The following is a 19,212-nucleotide window of genomic DNA, read 5'->3' on the forward strand; positions in this document are numbered from 1 at the left end:
CTATTATTGTTCAAGTTTTACTGATCAAGAATGTGAGGCTTCTTAATTAAATGACTTATGACCAAAACTAGCTGGATATTGAATCTTGACTTCAGCTTTAGTTTTCTGTTTGCACAGTTTCAGATTCTTCCTGTCCCCGGCCTGTGCAGATCCCTAGGACAGACTCTAGCTTTTATTCTTATTGATATCCTTAAATCTGTTGTAGATCCTGATATGTGGTAAGGATTTAATAAATGTTTGTTGAATGAACATGTGAATAAATAATATAAATGAAGTAATAAATGACAACTTGAATTCTAAGAATATCTTTAGTAGCAATAAAAATCTAATTGAGCTCCCTTAAACATTAATTTGTTATCAAAAGACAATGAGAAAGAACTCATTTAGAATACATTTACTCAAATTCATTAAGAAAAAAAAAGCACCAAAAAAACCCCTCACCAAATTCTTGCCTGAATACCTCTGTCAGATCTCTTAGGGACCTATAACTCTGATCTTGACCCCCTGAAAGGGCCTGTCTACTTTTCTGTTTGTGTACAGTGTTTCCTTCCACTTAATATTATTCTAAGAAATGCGCTTCCTTCCTTCGGGCTGGTCTTTATATTTATCTTTTATATAACTCAAGATTTGTCGAATTGACATTACCTGTGTGGACACTGGGCTACTATGGTGGCTCAGCAGTAAAAAATCCACCTACAGTGCAGAAGCTGTGGGTTTGATCCCTGGGTAGGGAAGATCCACTGGAGAAGGAAATGAAAACTACTCCATTATTTTTTCCTGGAGAATTCCATGGACAGAGGAGCCTGGTGGGCTATAGTCTGTGGGGATGCAAAATAATTGGACATGATTTAGGAGCTAAACAGCAGTATATAAGTGATATGTGGGCATCAGGATAGTTTTCAAATTTTAAAATAATACAATTCAGTAAGTTAAAACATGCAGTGTAAACATCAGTGGATAACTTTTACTTCTAAATTATTTCTTGAAGACAATGATTTCTTTGGCACTTCCACTTTCCCTTAAACTGGTTACTATCTTGTCTCCTGTATTATGTGGTTATGTGACTATGTGTCTTATCTCCTCAGGGATGTAGGAGAAAATGCAAGTATGGCTGGGGAGTCAGACAGGTTTGGATTCAAATTATGGCACTGCCTCTTGTCATATAATCTTATACTGGTTACTTAGCCTTTCTGAACCTCCAAGTGCTTATCTGTGACAGGGAATAGTAATTCTTACTGTGGAGGGATTCTTTGGTCAGTGTTGGAAGGCACCAAAGTCTGCCATGTGGTCTGCTGAAAAACACCCTGTCCTCTGCTCTCTGTTCCCCACCAGATGATAAGACAGCCAAGATCTTTCTCTTATATTTCCCCATAGAGTATGACCCATAGCAAGTAGACCTTAAATACATGTTTATCAGCTGGCTAAAGAACTTTTAAGTTTTTTCAAAAAACAATTATAGGCACAACTACTGAATAGTTGTTCTATTACTTTTCATACAATTTGCCATTCAACTTCTAGAAAGGTTGAACTAATTTAAAGAGTCATTAGCAGTGGATGAATGTACTGGTTTCTTAGTGTCTTCCCTAGAATTTAATTTTATAACTTGCATTTGTCTGCTAAATTAATAAGAAATCATATTTTGTTATTGTTGCAATTTGTCTTCCTTTAATTACTGAGAATAATTTCCTAAGAAGTGGTTTAGAGTTTATATGTCCTCTTGTGTGAATTGTCAAATGGCAATATTTAAAAATAGTCTGGGCTTGAGAAGCTCCATATGAAAGGGCTAAAAATGTTTAGTGTCTTGAGTTACCTAAACTTGAGTACCTACTATGTGGCAGGCACTCTTCCAGGGGCTATGGCTACCACAGAGGGAAAAAAAAAAAAAGTGAATAAAATCAGTAGCCTCCACTCCAACCTCCTCAGGTAATGTAGGTGGTGGCTGAGATCTAGAAAAAAAATTACTGAAATCATTCAGCTTGTTTAGTAGCAGAACCAACTGTTTATTTGAACAATAATTGTAATTTCATATGTTTTGTATTGGTAGCCTTTTAAGCTATGGAAACATCCTGGAAATTGCAGAATTGTGATATTCAGACAACACCTGCAAACTGTATCTATACTGAGAAGCAGAGTCCTGGTTTTTGGTTGAGACAATATGATCACCCAGTTCTTCAGTCCGGAGAAGGCAATGGCACCCAACTCCAGTACTTTTGCCTGTAGAATCCCATGGATGGAGGAGTCTGATAGGCTATAGTCCATGGGATTGCTAAGAGTCAGACACGACTGAGCGACTTCACTTTCACTTTTCACTTTCATGCACTGGAGAAGGAAATGGCAACCCACTCCAGTGTTCTTGCCTGGAGAATCCCAGGGACCTGGGAGCCTGGTGGGCTGCCTTCTATGGGGTCACACAGAGTCGGACATGACTGACGCAACTTAGCAGCAGCAGCAGCAGTTCTTCAGTCTCATATGTAACTTCTTCCTACAGCCCTTTACCCCTTATATTTACATGCATTCTTAAATGAATAAACTTGTTTTTAAAATAGGGCTAGAAGATAAACTTACCCCATCTAAGCTGTTCAGGCCAACTCTGAACCTTTCTGGACATGTTTGTGGTAAATGAGAAGAGGTGACATATTTCTCTATTGAATAAAATAGTCAATTTAGTTTTAATAAGGCAGTTATTGTCAGGTAATAAAAATTCAACTAACTTGCCATAACTATCTTGTTTAAAGTCAATTAAGAGCCTCATATTCCTTACTTACTGGGTAAAATTTAATAGAACTTCAGTTAAGCATGTATTGCTTATTTAATTCAAAATTAAGTTAATCACCACAGTTGGTAACAACCACTGAGTATTTAATTAACATTCAGCAAACTATCTTATTAAGTCTAAATTAGATACAGACAGGTCTTGTTTATCCCCATCAGTTTGCAAACACCATTTCCCTAGCTCTCACCCCAAAGGGCCTTTGGTTTTCCCATAGCTTTCTTCTTCTGACTTGTCATCTTCATTTTCACCTGCTTGACACCCAACTTGGGTGAAGGATGAGGAAAAGAGGTAGGAGTTTTTGTGTTATGGGAATTTCTGGCTTGGGGGTACAGCTGAGAAATTTTTCTGTTCCGTTCCATTCTTCAAGAATTATCGAGCACATTCTCTGTGTAAGACATTCTTTTGAACATTTCGGAAGATGTGGAGGAGGTCATGTTGACATATTTGGTTTTATGTTCTCATCTTAGAAATGAGATGATGGGATTTAGTACCTTCATTTAGCACGTATTTTTTGGCCTACGGCTTTTAAGGCCCTCTGCAGGGTGTCAGAGATACCATAATGGTTTGGACAAGGTCCTTGCTGTTGAGGAAGACACGTAGTCTAGTTTGAGAGGAGCGGTGGTGGAAATATTGGATAAGATGCTGCTATAGGAGCACTGAAGTCCCTTAGTGTTCTGTGAGGAAGGATCCTGTAGCTAAGAAAGTTTGGAAAAGTCCAGACAAGCAAAACTAAATGGGTATCTTTACTGTGTGACTTTTCTGAGTCTTTAGGAAACTAATGTGCATTGTAACCTTCCAAGAGGTTTGCTCTCAAAGTTTTAGATCCTAGACTGTCTATGTCACCAACCTTTTTTGCCCTCTCAGAATGTTTCTTGGTCGTAGTCTTTCAGTGTGCTTTGGGAAAAACCACTGTGAGCCCTGGATCCTGTCTCTTGGCGTCTCAGCCTAGCAGGCAGATACCCTGGTAACCCATACAGGGTTGGAAGTTCTAATTTGTGAGAAAGTTGTACAGGAAAAGTGGGTGATTTCAGACTTTTGGTGGGGTTGAAGGTGTGAAATTCAAAGCAGACTTTCCTGGTAGAGAGCTGGACTTGTGAGAGAGACACAGTTTGTATCAGCGGAGAGGCCCGGAAGATTGCCAAAGAGTCTTCAGGAACAGAACCGTGAAATTCTGACACAGCTGATTTGATCACGACATCCCAGCACATGGATCCAACTTAGACCAGTTTTGTTAAATAACCTAAATCTGGAGAGGTAAGAGGCGGCAGCCTTTGTGGTGCAGAATGCTCTGCTTTAGGCCTTGTTTCAGTTGAGCGACTGCCCGTCTGGAGAAGGGGTCCCTTCTGTGAGGCATCCTGATGCCGTGTCTGGGGCAGACTCTTTGTCCTGTGAAGAGTGAGTCTTGGCCCCTCCATCTGGCAGGTCCAGTTTCCGTTTGCCTCATCACTTCCCACTTTCTCCACCTTTCCTTTCTCCTTAGCATCCCTTCTTCTGATGAGTCACCTTGTCTACATTTCTCATTCTCATCCATCTGTATCATCCTCTCCCTCTGTGGCAAGTACCCTTTATGTTCTTCCTGACAAGTACTTTACTTCACTGAAAATAGTGCTACCAATTTTCTCCTCTCCAGGAGCAACCAGCAGATGGAACCTGCTGGATGGAATGGAGGATAATCTACAGATCTGGTCCTCCACACTGGGGAGATTTGCCCCCAGGCTGGGTTCCTTCAGTACCTACCTTGTTAATCACATCTGTATGGAAGGCAGCATAGGCACAGGAATGGGAGCTCAAGGTTCTGTTTCTGGGCATGAGTTTTCCCCAGTCCGAGCCTCAGTTTATCCATCTGTGAAATGCTCAGGTAGGCTAGGTCTCTTTTTCCAGTCCTTTCAACTAAACATATTGAGTGTTAGCATTTGGTCCAGTGAAGTCAACATTCGCTGGAGTCGGTCTGGGCCGTTTGATGAGATATGTATCTTCAAGACTGGTGATATGAGGATATGGGCAGTGGGCAGAGTTCCCTGTCCACACATGGGAGGTGTGGTTCTCCTACCCACAGCCTTCTACTGGAGTCATTTTCCTTATATTGCCTGTTACTTTTTAGTCATATTTCCTCCTCCTCTGCCATTCAGGCTTATCTATTCTTTGCCAACACACTTCTTGCTGTAAATGCTCCTCTTCTATTGCCCAGCCAGATAGCTCCCTGTCTCCTTTTTCCCTCTTGGCTCTGCCCATGAAGGATGTCCGCTCTGGAACTTTCTAAAGACAGATGGCTACTGTGATGGGTCAGATTGGGGAATGGCGGTCCTGGCCAGCTGTAGGTCCTTCCAGGAGACTGTTCTTCAGAACCCTTTCTTTATTGGATAAATATATTTCAATGAATGAGACTAAGTCTTGCCCTGGGGGAGCCCACAATGGAACTGAGAAGCTTTTTGACTTCTTGACACCTGGGGGAAACCACAGCCAGTGAGGAACTTTATTCATTGCAGAGGAAGGATTTTTGCCTTCTAGAATTGGGCAGTGCACTGTTAGAGTCTCAGCATGAATTCTTAAGCATCTAGGAAAACTAATCACTTGGAAAGCTGAAGCTAGTTTTGCAGACCTTGAAAAGGCAGCTTGCATGTTTCATTTTACCACCTACCTGGACAGACACTTTAGGGATGAAAATGTCAGCAGGCAGCTTGGCAAGTGGCACACCAGAGGCCATAATATTGGCTGGTGGTGCATACTATCAAGGTTGACGTGTCAGCGCACGTAGGACACTGCAGAGACCCAGCGATGCCATTGACATGTGAAGCTGCCATTGGAAATGGCAGTCAAGTTTGGTTCTGCTCTGGGAAAGACTTTTCCAAAGTTAGGAATTTACCTTGTGAATCCTTTGACTTCTTCTTTGTATTAAACACAGTTCTCATCTCTTGGTCTTTGTGATTAGTTGTTTGGATTTCCCGTTATATAGGCCTGCCTAAAAAATACAGAAGCATTTTGAAAGCTTTGATCTGTATAACATTTGAAAGCACGGGTTTTGGAGCTAGGCTGCATCCTGGCTCCACCATTATTAACTTGACCTATTACCCAGTCTCTTTAGACTTTTATTACCTCATCCTCAGAATGAGGAGAAGAAAATTACTGTCTTCTAGTTGTCAGGATTAAATGAACTATGTGAAATGCTTAGAATAGAGCCTGACACATGCCAAGTAACCATTAAATATTATCTGCTGTTATATGTTGGAGAAGGCAGTGGCACCCCACTCCAGTACTCTTGCCTGGAAAATCCCATGGATGGAGGAGCCTGGTGGGCTATAGTCCATGGGGTCGCTAAGAGTCAGACACGACTGAGCAACTTCACTTTCTCTTTTCACTTTCATGCATTGGAGAAGGAAGTGGCAACCCACTCCAGGGTTCTTGCCTGGAGAATCCCAGGGATGGGGGAGCCTGGTGGGCTGCTGTCTATGGGGTCACACAGAGTCAGATACAACTGAAGCGACTTAGCAGCAGCAGCAGCAGCAGCAGCTGTTATATGTGTTATAAAGTCAGAAAATTGTGGTTTGGAGATGTTACAGGTAAATGAGGTTTTGTGTTTTCTCTCTGTGTTTTTTATTTTTTTTTGTCTTTTTAAATTTTTTGTTTTGGAATAGTTTTAGCTTTATAGAATAGTTGTAAAAATTGTACAGAGAATTTCCGTCTATCCTTCACTCAGTTTCTCTCATTTTTGACCTCTTAAATTAGCATATTGTGTGTGTGCTCAGTCGTGTCCAACTCTTTGAGACCCCATGGACTGCACCCCGCCAGGCTCTCTGTCCATGGGGATTCTCCAGGCAAGAATACTGGAGCGGGTTGCCATGCCCTCCTCCAGGGGATCTTCCCCCACCCAGGGATCGAACCCATGTCTCCTATGTCTCCTGCATTGGCAGGCAGATTCTTATCACTGTACCACCACATTAGCATAGTACATTTGTCAAAACTAAGAAATGGATGTTGGTACATGACTATTAACGGAACTGGACTCTATTTAGATTTCACCAGTTTTTCCATTAATGTCTTTTTTCTTTTTTGCAGGATACACCTCAGGGTACCACATTATACTTAGTTGATATTTCGCTACCCTAGAGTGGCTTTACAAGTTTTTTTTTAATAGCTAAGAAGCCTATTACAACATGTAACGCTGAACCCATAAACTGGAGCAGCTGTGGTTGAAATGGTGCAGGATGGGACTGACTTTCTTACACTTCCCTACTTTTTCTATTTGAATAGGCTCTGGTAAAGTAAGGCTTAAATATCACCAGAATACAGTCTCTTTGTTTCCAGGGAAGAGACTGAGGCCCCAGAATGGGGAGTGATGATCCTAGGTGAAGCTGGAAGCCCAGTGAGGGTCAAAAAAAAGGATTGTGGAAATACCCCAATCTTGTCCCTGTTGTTTAATGGATGAGTGAACAACAGTTAGGGACTCTGGAAGATCTGGGTTTGGATCCAGGCTCTTCTACCGTATGTCTCAGTTTTCTTATCTGTAAAGTTGGTTCAGTGATCAGTGATACCTCAAACAGTACTTGATACAAAGTACCACCATTTACCTTATGAAAGTTAAGTAAGCGAAGATGCTTACTTTTAGCATAGCCTGAAACATCGTAGGTTCTCAATATATATTTCAAAAAAAAAGAAGCCTTGAAAATTAGAAAACTTTATCCTTAGAACTAATTTCAAGAAGGCAGGGACAAATTGATATGAAAACAAAAACCAGTCATTCATAAGGAAATCTGCGATACTCGGAAATGGAACCAGTGTTTGAGTTTCTGATAAGCGGGATATACTGTCTGTTTTTATTCTTGGAGGCTTTTATCATACAATACTACATTATGTTGCAGTCTGACTTTCACACAAATTGGATCCCAAAACCTCTTACAGGAATTAAAAATACAAACTCGTGGGCAGTATGTGTTTTATAAATTACAGAAAACAGTAGTGTAACGACATGGCATAGTGAGTACAGTGAAGGCTGCGGCAGGCACTGGCACCCAGGAGGAAGACAAGGGTGTGGTAGCTGAGATGCATGGGAGGCAGGAAGCGGGAGGAGGTGAGGAGGTGTCCGGCATCGCACTCAGTGTCAGGAGAGATGGAGGGAGGCCACCTCCAGCGGGGAGGCTCGGTGGAAAAGCTGAGGGTAGTCAAGGCAGTCGCAGAATCCTGGAGAAATCAACCTTTTGATAGCCTTCAAAGATTTTTAAAATTTTAGGCTTGTTAAGAGTAGTTTTAGACTCACAGCAAAACTGAGAGGGAGGTACCGAGATTTCTCACATGTCCCCTATCTCCTGCACAGGCAAAGCCTCCCTATCTGTCAGCATCTCCTCCCGGAGTGGTTTGTTTGTTGCAGTTGGTGAACCCATGTTGGTATATCAGTGTCACCCGGCGTCCATACTTCACATTAGGGTTTACTCTCAGTGTGGTATATTCTATGGGTTTAGACACGTGTATAGTGACATGTGTCCATCATTATATCATACAGAGTATTTCACTGCCTTACAAATCCTGTCGTCTGCCTATTCATACCTACCTCTCACCCCCAAATCTGGCAGCCACTGATCTCTTTACTGTCTCCACATGTATCCTTTTTATCCTGCCATTTTTGGTTGTGTTGAATGGTAACCAACTGACTTTTAGAAACTGACCTCCATTGCCTTCCCTCATTCGTGCTTTGTCACAGCATTTTCTCAGGCTGGGTTGCTGTTCTCTACCATCATCGCCTGTTTGAATCCAAATGTATCTTCAGGGCCAGCACTTCCTCCATGAAGCAGGCCTTGATTTTCACCCTTGGTCCTAAGCAGGAAATAATCCCTTCCTCTTATGGTCTCTGTCTGGACTGAGTGCAGGGCACTGAGCACTTTTTACCTTCTATTGTAGTTATCTGTGTCCCTATCTTATTTAGGAGTTTTTAACTTCTTTAGACATTCATCCTCATCTAGAATCTGACAGACATATTGCAAATGCTTGTTGAATGGATGGATGGATGGATGGACAGGTTTGACATCATTCATACTACTCAAACTTAATTCCTTTAGAGTAGGGATTTAACCCGCTAATCTCTATATCTCCTCAGTATTAGCACTGAGACTGCTACTGCTAAGTCGCTTCAGTCGTGTCCGACTCTGTGCGACCCCATAGACGGCAGCCCACCAGGCTCCCCCGTCCCTGGGATTCTCCAGGCAAGAACACTGGAGTGGGTTGCCATTTCCTTCTCCAATGCATGAAAGTGAAAAGTGAAAGTGAAGTCGCTCAGTCGTGTCTGACTCTTAGCGACCCCATGGACTGCAGCCTACCAGGCTCCTCCAACCATGGGATTTTCCAGGGGAGAGTACTGGAGTGGGGTGCCATTGCCTTCTCCAAGGTGCCTGCTATTTGTTCATTCATTCATTCCACAATAGACTTTCAGGCACTACTTTAGGAATGAAGTGATGAATAGTCCATTTGTTGATAGCCTACACAGAAAATAGACTATTCTTCAGAATATATTTTCATTCTTGTAAGGTTGATCTGGGATTGATTTTTTCTTTTGACACAGAAGAACCAAGCAAGAAATGTTTTGTTTCATCCGCATGTGTCAAAGTGGATGCTCTTTCATTCCTTCAGCTGGCTTGGTAATAAAGAGATACTGCTGGGCTGAGACAGGCACCAGGGTCTATGGTGGTCCCTTACTGCTTTCCTCAGGGACCAGTCCTCTTCCCAGTGTTTTGAAAGGTAGTGCCAGTATTCCACGATGATCATGGTTGGGCTTCCCTGGTAATGTCTCTACTCTTATTTTCTTACTATAGTGACAGGATGCATGCTGCTGAGGTGGTAAATGGGAAGAAGAAGTGCAGTGAACTGTCTGTTTCTTGGGGCCTTCTGTATTAATCACAGGAGGAGGTGTCAGACACGGCCAGATGAGAGAGCCAGCTGACTGAAGTTCATGTCGGATCCAAATTAGAATGGCAAAATTGGGAGACCTTGATGATGCTGAACTGAGGAAGCTTAAGGTTCTCAGAGTGGTTAGGGCTGGAAGAATCAGAGAGGTCATCTAATCTAGTGGTTCTCAGACTTGAAGGGGCATTAGGGTTTTCTGGACCCCATCCCAGAGCATCTGATGTAGTTGATCATGAGTTTGTACTTCCCACAAGCTCATGGGTGTGCCAGTGCTGATGAGAACCCCTGACCTAGTCCCACAGCTGGTCTGTTGAGATTTTATAGATGGGGAGAGGACACACAGAGATAGGTGGAAAGGACTTGTCTAGAGTCACACAGATATCAGGAGTGAAGTTGGAGTCAAAACCAGGAATCCTGGCTTGAAGTCATTTCCATACCGTCACTAGAACAATATTATTTTTAGGTCCAGGAACATTATTATTTTTAGTTCTACTACAGGATGATGACAGATTTCACCAGCTTTGCCTGATTTGGTCACAAATTTATTTTTGAGGGCCTTTCATTTAAAAGCTGTCTCCATCCTACATTTTCTTATTCAGTTAATCCACATTTTTGACTACAGCTCTGCACTAGGAATTGCACTTGAACCCAAGGTGGTATTATAGCATGGTAGTCTGAAAGCATGGGTCTCAGGAAGTTTGACCTTGAGTAAATGGCTTTTTCATTTTCTCATCTGAAAACGAGAATAGTAATACCTCCTAGGACAGCAGGTAGAGCGCCGAGATTGTACCTGGCCCTCACTCCCTGACCGATAGGCCTGATGCAATCATTGTTAACTGGGTAGAACGTTGTCCCCACCCTCTCATGCATAGGTGACTTACTGAGTGCTACAACTGAGAGACAGTGGGAATTAGAGGAACAAACACATGACTTGGAATTAGGAGGGCTGAGATCTAGTCCCAGCCACTTACTAGCTGTGTGATCTTGTGCAAGTCACTTGACTTGACTGAGCTATAATTTGAAGCAGGTCCTTGATGGCTGAGTGGGTGAAGAATCCACCTGCAATGCAGGAGACAGAGGAGGCATGGGTTCAATCCCTGAGTCAGGAATCAATCCCAGAGGAGGAAATGGCAGCCCACTCCAGTATTCTTGCCTGAAAAATCTCATGAACAGAGGAGTGTGGCAGGCTACAGTCCATGGGGTTGCAAAGAGTTGGACATGACTGAGTGACTAAGCACACCACATGCAGACTTAGTTTACATTGTGTGTGTGTGTGTGTGTGTGTAGCAAGGGACATGTGCCAGCTCTGTGTCCACTGTCTTCCATTCCCAGGACAGGGCAGAGAAGTTGAATAAGATACCCTTTCAGCCGTCTGCAAGGTTGTGGTCAACACAGGAAACAGACATGCAAACCAGATTGGGGCTGCAGGTGGAGCAGCGCTGGAAGGTGTGTGTATGAGACATAAAGGAGGTATCCTGGCAGCAGGGTGATGGAGAGCTCATCAGGGCTGCAGGTCCTGCAGACATGCAGACATGTTTGGCTCCCCAGAAGGAAAATGAGATATTGAGGGCATTTAGGCTCTACAGAGCCACAGTCCTCCACGTTCTCTGTTAATCTTAGCAGCTTGCTCACCCCCAGGGCTTTTAAATTTGCCATCCTCGAAGGCTGTGCAGACTCTTCCACAGTGGCTTCCTCTTGCATGACTCTCTGTCTGGCTCGTCTGTGAACCTCTTCCAGGCAGTGCCCCCAGGAAACCCTGTGGATCTCCTCCCAAGCTCCTATCCCAACTTTGCAACTCACTTCCTGCCTGGGCCCCAGGGCCTCTGGAGGCTGAGAGGGCTGGCCAGACTGATCTATCTCCCCTGGCTTCCCCTGTGATTCCTGAGCCCCTGCCCTTCTGTGGTGTCCATAGCTGGGACACACTTGTCTGCTCAGTGCATGCTCTGTACTTCCAAATTCCTCCCTTGCTCTCATGTTTCCATTTAAAGCCCTTGTGAGCGGGTCTGAGTGTCTCCTGCCAGCACCGTTCCTTCGCATTTCCTGGAACCCCATTTCTCATCCTGCTGGGGAGCCAGCCTTGAACAGGACTTGAGCACAGCCTCTCTGTAGCCTCTTCTCTTTCTCCAAGATCATGACTTCTGGCAGAAGAGGGGACCAGCTCTTCTTGGCCCTGCTTACCTCATCTTCCTTGTTCCCTCCTGTGAAGCTTTCTTCCTTTTTATCCTTGTCCACTTAGTCTCCTGCCTTGGGTCCGCTAGACAGAATGGCATCTTTTCCTTTGCCCGGCATCTATGCCTTACTCAGAAGTAACTTGTGAAGCCACACAGAGTGTTCATTGGGTCTGCTTTTAGGAGGAAGTCAGAATGGCCTCTGGCAATGCCTTGTGACAATAAGAATATGTTGGTTTGATTTCCCAACTAATTTTACTTTTAGGTGCAAACACACACACAGCAGAGCCGTGTTAGGAATGAAGGAGAATCGTGTTGTGAGTGGCACTGAGTGCAAGACTCTCACCTGCAGTTCTCTCCCTGCTCTGCCTGTTCTTCGTGATCGTCCTCTCTGTTTTAGAGCAGGCATCTCCCCTCCTGTTTTCCAGCTGGCCTCTGCCTTCTTGCTTATTGTCTGTCTTGGCCTGTGGGTAAAATCCTTTCCTGGGCACACCTCCACCCTGCCATCCATCCGACCTTACCTCAGTTCTAGAAGTGTCTCTGGCCAACCCCTGTTAGTCACATTCTATAGCTGAAGCTACCACGAGTGTGTTAGTAAGCACTCTCTTGCACGCCTGTGACTTTTCATGTCCCTTCTTCTTGGCCCTGGGCCTTTTGTTTCTATTTGGTGAACACCTGCTCATCACTCAAAAGGTAGCACAGATGTCTCCATCTCTTGAACCTCTTCTCAATCTCTCATGAAGAACTGTGAAAGAATAAAACAAAACCAGATTTTCTAAGCATTGCTCTAAGAGCAGCACATGCTCATAATATATTTCAAATATATAGAACCAATATATGTAAACCAATATATATAAAGGAGGAAATGAGACTCACTCATAAATCCACAGTTTAGATACAAATGCTGTTTGTTTTTAATATTCTTGAATAGTTCCTTTCATTACTTTCTGTTGCATTTTGCTGACTTGACATGTTATGGTATGTACAGTTTTGTGTATTACCATTTCACCAAACAGTGGAGTACGAGCACCTTCTCATGGCACTGGGAATTCTTCATACTTTTTGATGACTTATGATGGATATTATTCCATCATAAGAATATACCATCATTTTTAATCTTTTCTTGTGTAGCTGACATTTGAATGCCCATTTTTTCATCATTGATGAAAAATGTGATGAACATCCTCTTTACTACATTTTTTCTGTACCTCTGATTACTTTCTAAGATATATTACTTGCACATGGAAAATGCAAGGACTTTTTTCACCCTTAATTTCAAAATAATTCATGGTAACTGAAGAAAGTTAGGAACCTAAGGAAAAGCACAGAGAAGAAAAAAAAAAAAAAAAAAACAACTACCTGCAGCCACTTGCAATAACCGGTGTGAAATCTGTGTATTGTGCATCTCTCTTTCTAGCTCAGGTATTGGCAAGCATATTTTGGTAAAGAGCTGGATAGTAAATATTTCAGGCTTTGCAAGCCTCATGTGATCTGTCACATCTTATCCTCCTTCTCCTCCCACTCCTCCTTTTCCCCCTAAAAAATATAAAAACTGTTACTGGCTAGAACCATTGCAGTTCTAACCTCCATGGTGGCACCATGCTGAATGTCCTATTGATATTTTGTATTGTTCTCCTCCATAAGGTAGATGCCTCCTCATTCTCCTTATGGTTTTCTGTTTCATGCTGCCCAGATGTTATTAATGACTTCTTGCTGGAATGCCCATGATACCCTGGTTCCGCCTCAGATTTAGAATTTAAAGCATGTTTAAATGTGAATGCTTGCTGAGATTTCTCTTTTCCACGTCTTATGCATCTCTGTCTTGCCAGCCCCAGCACAGTGCACAGTGGTACTTAACTGATGCTCAGCAAGTTTGTGTGTCAGTTTACCCTGGCTAATACCTGTGTTCAGAACATTGCTATTCGAGATTTGTTTCTTGGGTTGGTCACATCAGTATTACCTGGGACTTGTTAAAGATGGAGACTGTCAGCCCCACTCCAGAATCTCATCTTAACAAGTTCCACTTGTTAAGTTCATCTTAAGTGATGTGTGTGCACATTAAAGACGCTCATTCCTTGGAAGAAAAGTTGTGTCCAACCTAGACAGCATATTGAAAAGCAGAGACATTACTTTGCCAACAAAGGTCCATCTAGTCAAGGCTATGGTTTTTCCAGTGGTCATATATGGATGTGAGAGTTGGACTGTGAAGAAAGCTGAGCGCCGAAGAATTGATGCTTTTGAATTGTGGTGTTGGAGAAGACTCCTGAGAGTCCCTTGGACTGCAAGGAGATCCAACCAGTCCGTTCTAAAGGAGATCAGCCCTGGGATTTCTTTGGAAGGAATGATGCTAAAGCTGAAACTCCAGTACTTTGGCCACCTCATGCAAAGAGTTGACTCATTGGAAAAGAGTCTGATGCTGGGAGGGATTGGGGGCAGGAGGAGAAGGGGATGACAGAGAATGAGATGGCTGGATGGCGTCACTGACTCTATGGACATGAGTCTGAGTGAACTCTGGGAGTTGGTGATGGACAGGGAGGCCTGGCGTGCTGCGATTCATGGGGTTGCAAAGAGTCGGACACGACTGAGCGACTGAACTGAACTGAACTGTGCACAGTAAGGTTGGGAAGCATCGCTCTAGTGCTCACCTCCACTCTTCAGGGCTTGTGTGTATTTACAGGTACCCCTTCCCCATTCTCCCACTGGTAGGACACTCCTAGTGGTGGACCATGTGTCTGTGCTGATTCAGACTGATCTGGTTGGCCAACACAGTTTGTTTCACAGCTGCCATCTTGCCTTGGCTGGGAGAGGATGTGTTGGTAGAAGGAGTGAGCCTTTAATTAGTGCCTGTTGTGTGCGAGGCCCTGTGCCAGGGTCTTTATACATATTTCCCAGGGGTGAGGCATGATGATCTCAGCAAAAGAGGACATAGGGGTCTTTAAGGTTGATGAGTCTTCTTTTTTTCCCCTTTGAATTCCTTTTTTAAAAATTGAATTGTAGTTGATTTACAATATTATGTTAGTTTCAGGTGTATAGCATAGTGATTCAATATTTTTGCAGATTATATTCCATTTAGGTTATTTCAAGGTAATGGGTGTAATTCCCTGTACAGTAAATCCTTGTTATCCATTTTATATGAAAGTGAAAGTCACTTAGTTGTGTCCAACTCTTTGTGACTCCATGGATTATACAGTCCATGGAATTCTGCAGGCCAGAATACTGGAGTAGGTAGCCTTTCCCTTCTCCAGGGGATCCTCCCAACCCAGGGATCAAGCCCAGGTCTCTCGCATTGCAGGTGGATTCTTTACTGGCTGAGCTACTAGGGAAGCCCATTTTATATATAGTAGTTTATGTCTGTTAATCCGGGCTTCCCAGGTGGTGCAGTGGAAAGGAATCCACCTGCCAGTGCAGGAGATACGGGTTCAATCCCTGGGTCAGGAAGATCCCCTGGAATAGGAAATGGCAATTCACTCTGGTATTCCTGTCTGGGAAATCCCATGCATAGAGGAGCCTGGCAGGGCACAGTCCATAGGGTAGCAAAGAGTCGGTCATGACTGAGCAACTAAACAACAATAACAATAGTCTGCTCATCTCATACCCCTAGTTTGTCCCTTCCCACTAAGGCCAGTGATTCTTAACCTTCAGAATCAGCAGAGAATTTTAAAAACATATATGTGCCCAGCTCTGACCCCAGTCCTCAATCAGAATTCCCAAGAGCTAGCCTTGTCCTGATTACTTAGAGAAAATTCCATAAGTGTGTTTGCCAGGCATCCTGGTAAACAAACCAACAGTTTAAGTCAGTATCCAGTTGTGCAGATGAGGAAAGTGAGGCTCAGAGAGATTACCGAGACTCCGGGGTTACCTAGAGTTTAGTCTGAAGCCAAGACTGGCTTAAGTGTCTTCTGCCTGAGGATGCAGCCCCTGAGCTACTGCCAACCTGCAGTGATGGGTGGGAAGTAAGCCTGGTGAAGAGGTGGCACCTCGTCCCCGGTGCTTGAGGCAGATATGTTCCAGGGTGGCAAGTGGGTCGGCAGCCTGGATGTGGATGGCAGACATGGTCACATGCTGCTCTTTCATCCCCACCTTAGCCCTCCTTCCTGGTGCCGCCATTTGGGACTGTGATCAGGGAGCTGTATCCAAGATCCCTGATCCAAGTGGCCCAGGTAGCTGCTGCAGCATCTGATGTCCTTCATTCTCCAGAATGGGGGGTGGACGGCACCCTTCAAGGCCAAAACTCAAGAATATATGTTCCCCCTGACTCTTCACTGTCCTCCCAGTGCCAAAGTTTTAATGGGAAATCTGGTCAGCCCTGGCTTCTAGTCCTGCCAGCCAGCAGTAAACAGAATGGGATGCTGACTGAGGTTTTGCAAAGATCTCCTATGGAAGGGTGGACAGGCATCACCAAGAGGTCAAGGGTGTGATTAGCACTCTGATTATGCGGTGGGCCAGAATGGGAAACAGGAATAGAACTAATTACCATGATCGCTGCCCTTTATCAAGTGCTCAATGAGCCGGGCACTCTGCCTGAATTACATTTCCTTTTCTTCTTTAGCAGCCATGAGAGGCCTAGGGTTTGATGCCTTCCCCTAAGTGGCCGGCTGGGAGGTGAACCCAGTTCTGCTTGATTTCAGAGTCCATACTCTTAGTTGTCATGTGACACTGCTTCCCCAGCTTGTCCTGTGCTTGCCCTTCTCACCCGCGACTCCTAGGGATTCAACCGGAAGCCAATGGAGAAACAGTGAACTCAGTATTTAAGAAGACACAGTAAAAGATATCCCCAAATGAGGTCCTTGGAGGTGTTCAAGGAGAGATACTGTGCCTCTTGGTGGGAGACTGTCAGTTGGGAATTCGATTGGCCAAGATGTTGTAAATTGAATTGGAGGATCCAGTCAGAATACAGTAAAAAGTACATTAGGTGAAAATGTATAGATTGAGCACTGAAAAGCAGTGAAGTTTTGATTTTGTATGGCTTACTTCCAGCTGTGAGAGCTATGCTGGGGTGACTTCTCAGTGCCTGGATGCGCCATGAGTGTCCTGGGGTGTCCGGGGTATAAGGACCTGCCCACAGGGAGCTTCCCATCTAGTGGGGATAGGAGGACTTGCTCCCATGAAAAGATAAACTATCCAAGAGCAGACAGTGTGGGGAAAGTGGACGAGAGTGTGCCTTGTGGCACACTTGTGGCACCCAGAAGAAGGGATGAGTTCTGTGATCAGGGAACTGTGCTTCTACAGTATTGGACCTGTAGTGGGCTCTTAAGGATGCTTAGACTCCTTCAGATGGAGCTCACTGGTACCGTGTGATGGGAAGGCAGGTCAGGCCCTGGTGTGGAGGGCCTTGGATGATAAGAAATCATAGAGTGAGTCTCTTGGGCTTCTTCTGAAAGTTATAGGGATCGTTAAACAATTATTTTGCCAAGTGGTGGAGTAACAGCAGGTGTGCCTTATCTAATTCCATTAGCATTTGATGTGTGGCCACTGTGGCTGGAGCAAGCAAAGCCTACCTCTAAGGATGAGCAGGGATAATCTGGAAGGAGAGGTAGGGCAGGGACCTGTCAGGAAGAGGGAGCTGTGTAGGTAAAGGTGTGGATGAGGGGTGATCTTGAGGGTTGTCAGGGTCTTACAACTCTTTGCTCTCCTTGCTCTTGACCTTGGCTTGTGGAGCCAGAAGGAATTGGGAAGTTCCCAGTACTTTGGTCTCTCTGTCTGGTACCTTCTAGTAATTGAAAGTTGAAGCAACTCTTGGAAAAGTTCCTTTTTCTCTCTATTTTTTACTCTTCTCTTCAGCATGAAATAGATTCCACTGTGTATTGCTAACCTATCAGGTGCTTTATTGTCCTCCCACCGCTTCCAGCTGGGAGAACTGAAGTGTAAATTTTAGCATCTGTTAGAGTGGTCCAGGGATACTGACTCATGGAAGATGTGCATTGCTGCCCGTGAGGAGGCTGGAGTCAGGAGTGGATAGCTTGATTTCCGTTGTGCCAATACTTGTTTAATAATTTGCTTGTCCTTGGCCTTCTGCGAGGCCTGAATACTTTGAGGGCAGCCTCCGTGTGTTTTCAACTCTGTATGCAGGCACAATCACAGCATAATTATATGAATTAATTGCTCAGTACGTTTTTGCCAGAGGTATGAATGAGGGGCTTCCCTCATCTGCCTTCATATACTTATGCCCAAAGGAAGTTATCTTACCTCCCTTTGCAGTATAAGACCATTAAGGATGAATGAGAGAATGCCAAGGAAGTCCCCTTAAAATTCATAGGCTGGCAAGTATTGAGAGTTCATGGAAAATTCTCATGGAAGTGTCTGGGTAGCTGGTGGCCAGGTGGACACTTGCAAACTTACAAATATGGACCAAAGCATGCAAGACTCAGCTATATTTAAGTAGTTAATATCAGTACTGACCTTGGTTCAGATTTCGGATGTCCAAATAAAGGCCCAGGATGACCATGTGTCTCCAAAAAGGGTCAGGGTAACAGGAGCTGGTCAGTAGATGTGATGTAGGGAGAACAATCCTCAGGCTACATTTTTTTTTTTTAGTTGAACACCAAACTCTAGGTTTCTTTTTTGTACAGAATAGCCAAGCAGCATCCCCAAATCATGGAGTTGCCACAATCAATGTGGAAACCGGTGCATACAGTAGGTAAGCTGGATCTTAAATCTTTGTTTCATGGCAAGGTCATGATTCAGTCCTATGGGAAGCCTCCCCTCTCCTGTGCCTCTTCTCTTTCCCAAACAGAGGAAAGTTGGCATCATGTTTGTTTATGGGAACAGTTGTGGGTGAATATGCAGGGCAAATTAGCAGATGGACACAGCACTGCAGAAGGCAGGCCTCAGAGGTGTGCCAGGCAGATGCACACATCTCCTGGGCCACTCTCCCGAGGAGCCTGGCTGTATTTAGAAGGTCTCAGGTGGACAGATGCTGAGATGCAAGACAAGGACGTGAAGCCAGAGCTGCTGACTCCCTCAGGCTCGTGGTGATGGAGCTCAGACTTCTGGGTTTTTGGTGGATCATGCTGTGTGATCCTTTCCTACCGAAAGCAAGGACCCTGTGGAGTGCAAAACTTTGAGAGAGAAATGCTGAGCCAGGGCCCTCGTTCCTAAAGGCTCTAAACACTGAGATGGTGACAGCTAAGGTGTTGGACGGTATGAGAGGGAGCCATTAAACACCAGCACAGGTGTAATATGATGTTTGGGAAATCCCTAAAAACGGAAATCCATGAGTGTTGCGCTGAGCTCTGAGAAAGGTTTGCACATGGTCCCTGGCCTTGTTTGTAGAGATGCCTTCTTTTCCTATTTTTTTTTTTTTTGATGGCACAGGGAGAAAAGGTTTTGGGTTTTAGAGCTAGAGAAGCCTGGTTTTGATTGTAAGCCCAGTTATTCTACAGC

General features: G+C 44.2%; 1 protein-coding gene across 26 annotated transcripts in view; it reads left to right on the forward strand.

Moving 5' to 3' along the window:
• Positions 1 to 19,212, forward strand: part of LPP (LIM domain containing preferred translocation partner in lipoma) — a 760,918-nt gene that overhangs the window by 13,066 nt on the left and 728,640 nt on the right. For 4 of the 26 annotated variants that reach the window (XM_086398899.1, XM_086398929.1, XM_086398859.1 and 1 more), the window contains exon 1: positions 4,056 to 4,168. The exons of 20 other annotated variants lie outside the window; for them this stretch is intronic. The gene's annotated coding sequence lies outside the window, so the exon portion shown is untranslated. Of the gene's footprint in view, positions 1 to 2,971; positions 3,062 to 4,055; positions 4,169 to 19,212 lie in introns of those variants that run through there. 2 more of the 26 variants (XM_086398920.1, XM_086398718.1) reach the window with 2 other exon arrangements.

Source organism: Bos grunniens, chromosome 1 (genome assembly GCF_055505025.1).
Source record: "Bos grunniens cultivar Pamir isolate PY7600 chromosome 1, Bosgru_T2T1.0, whole genome shotgun sequence".
Lineage (NCBI taxonomy): Eukaryota > Metazoa > Chordata > Mammalia > Artiodactyla > Bovidae > Bos > Bos grunniens.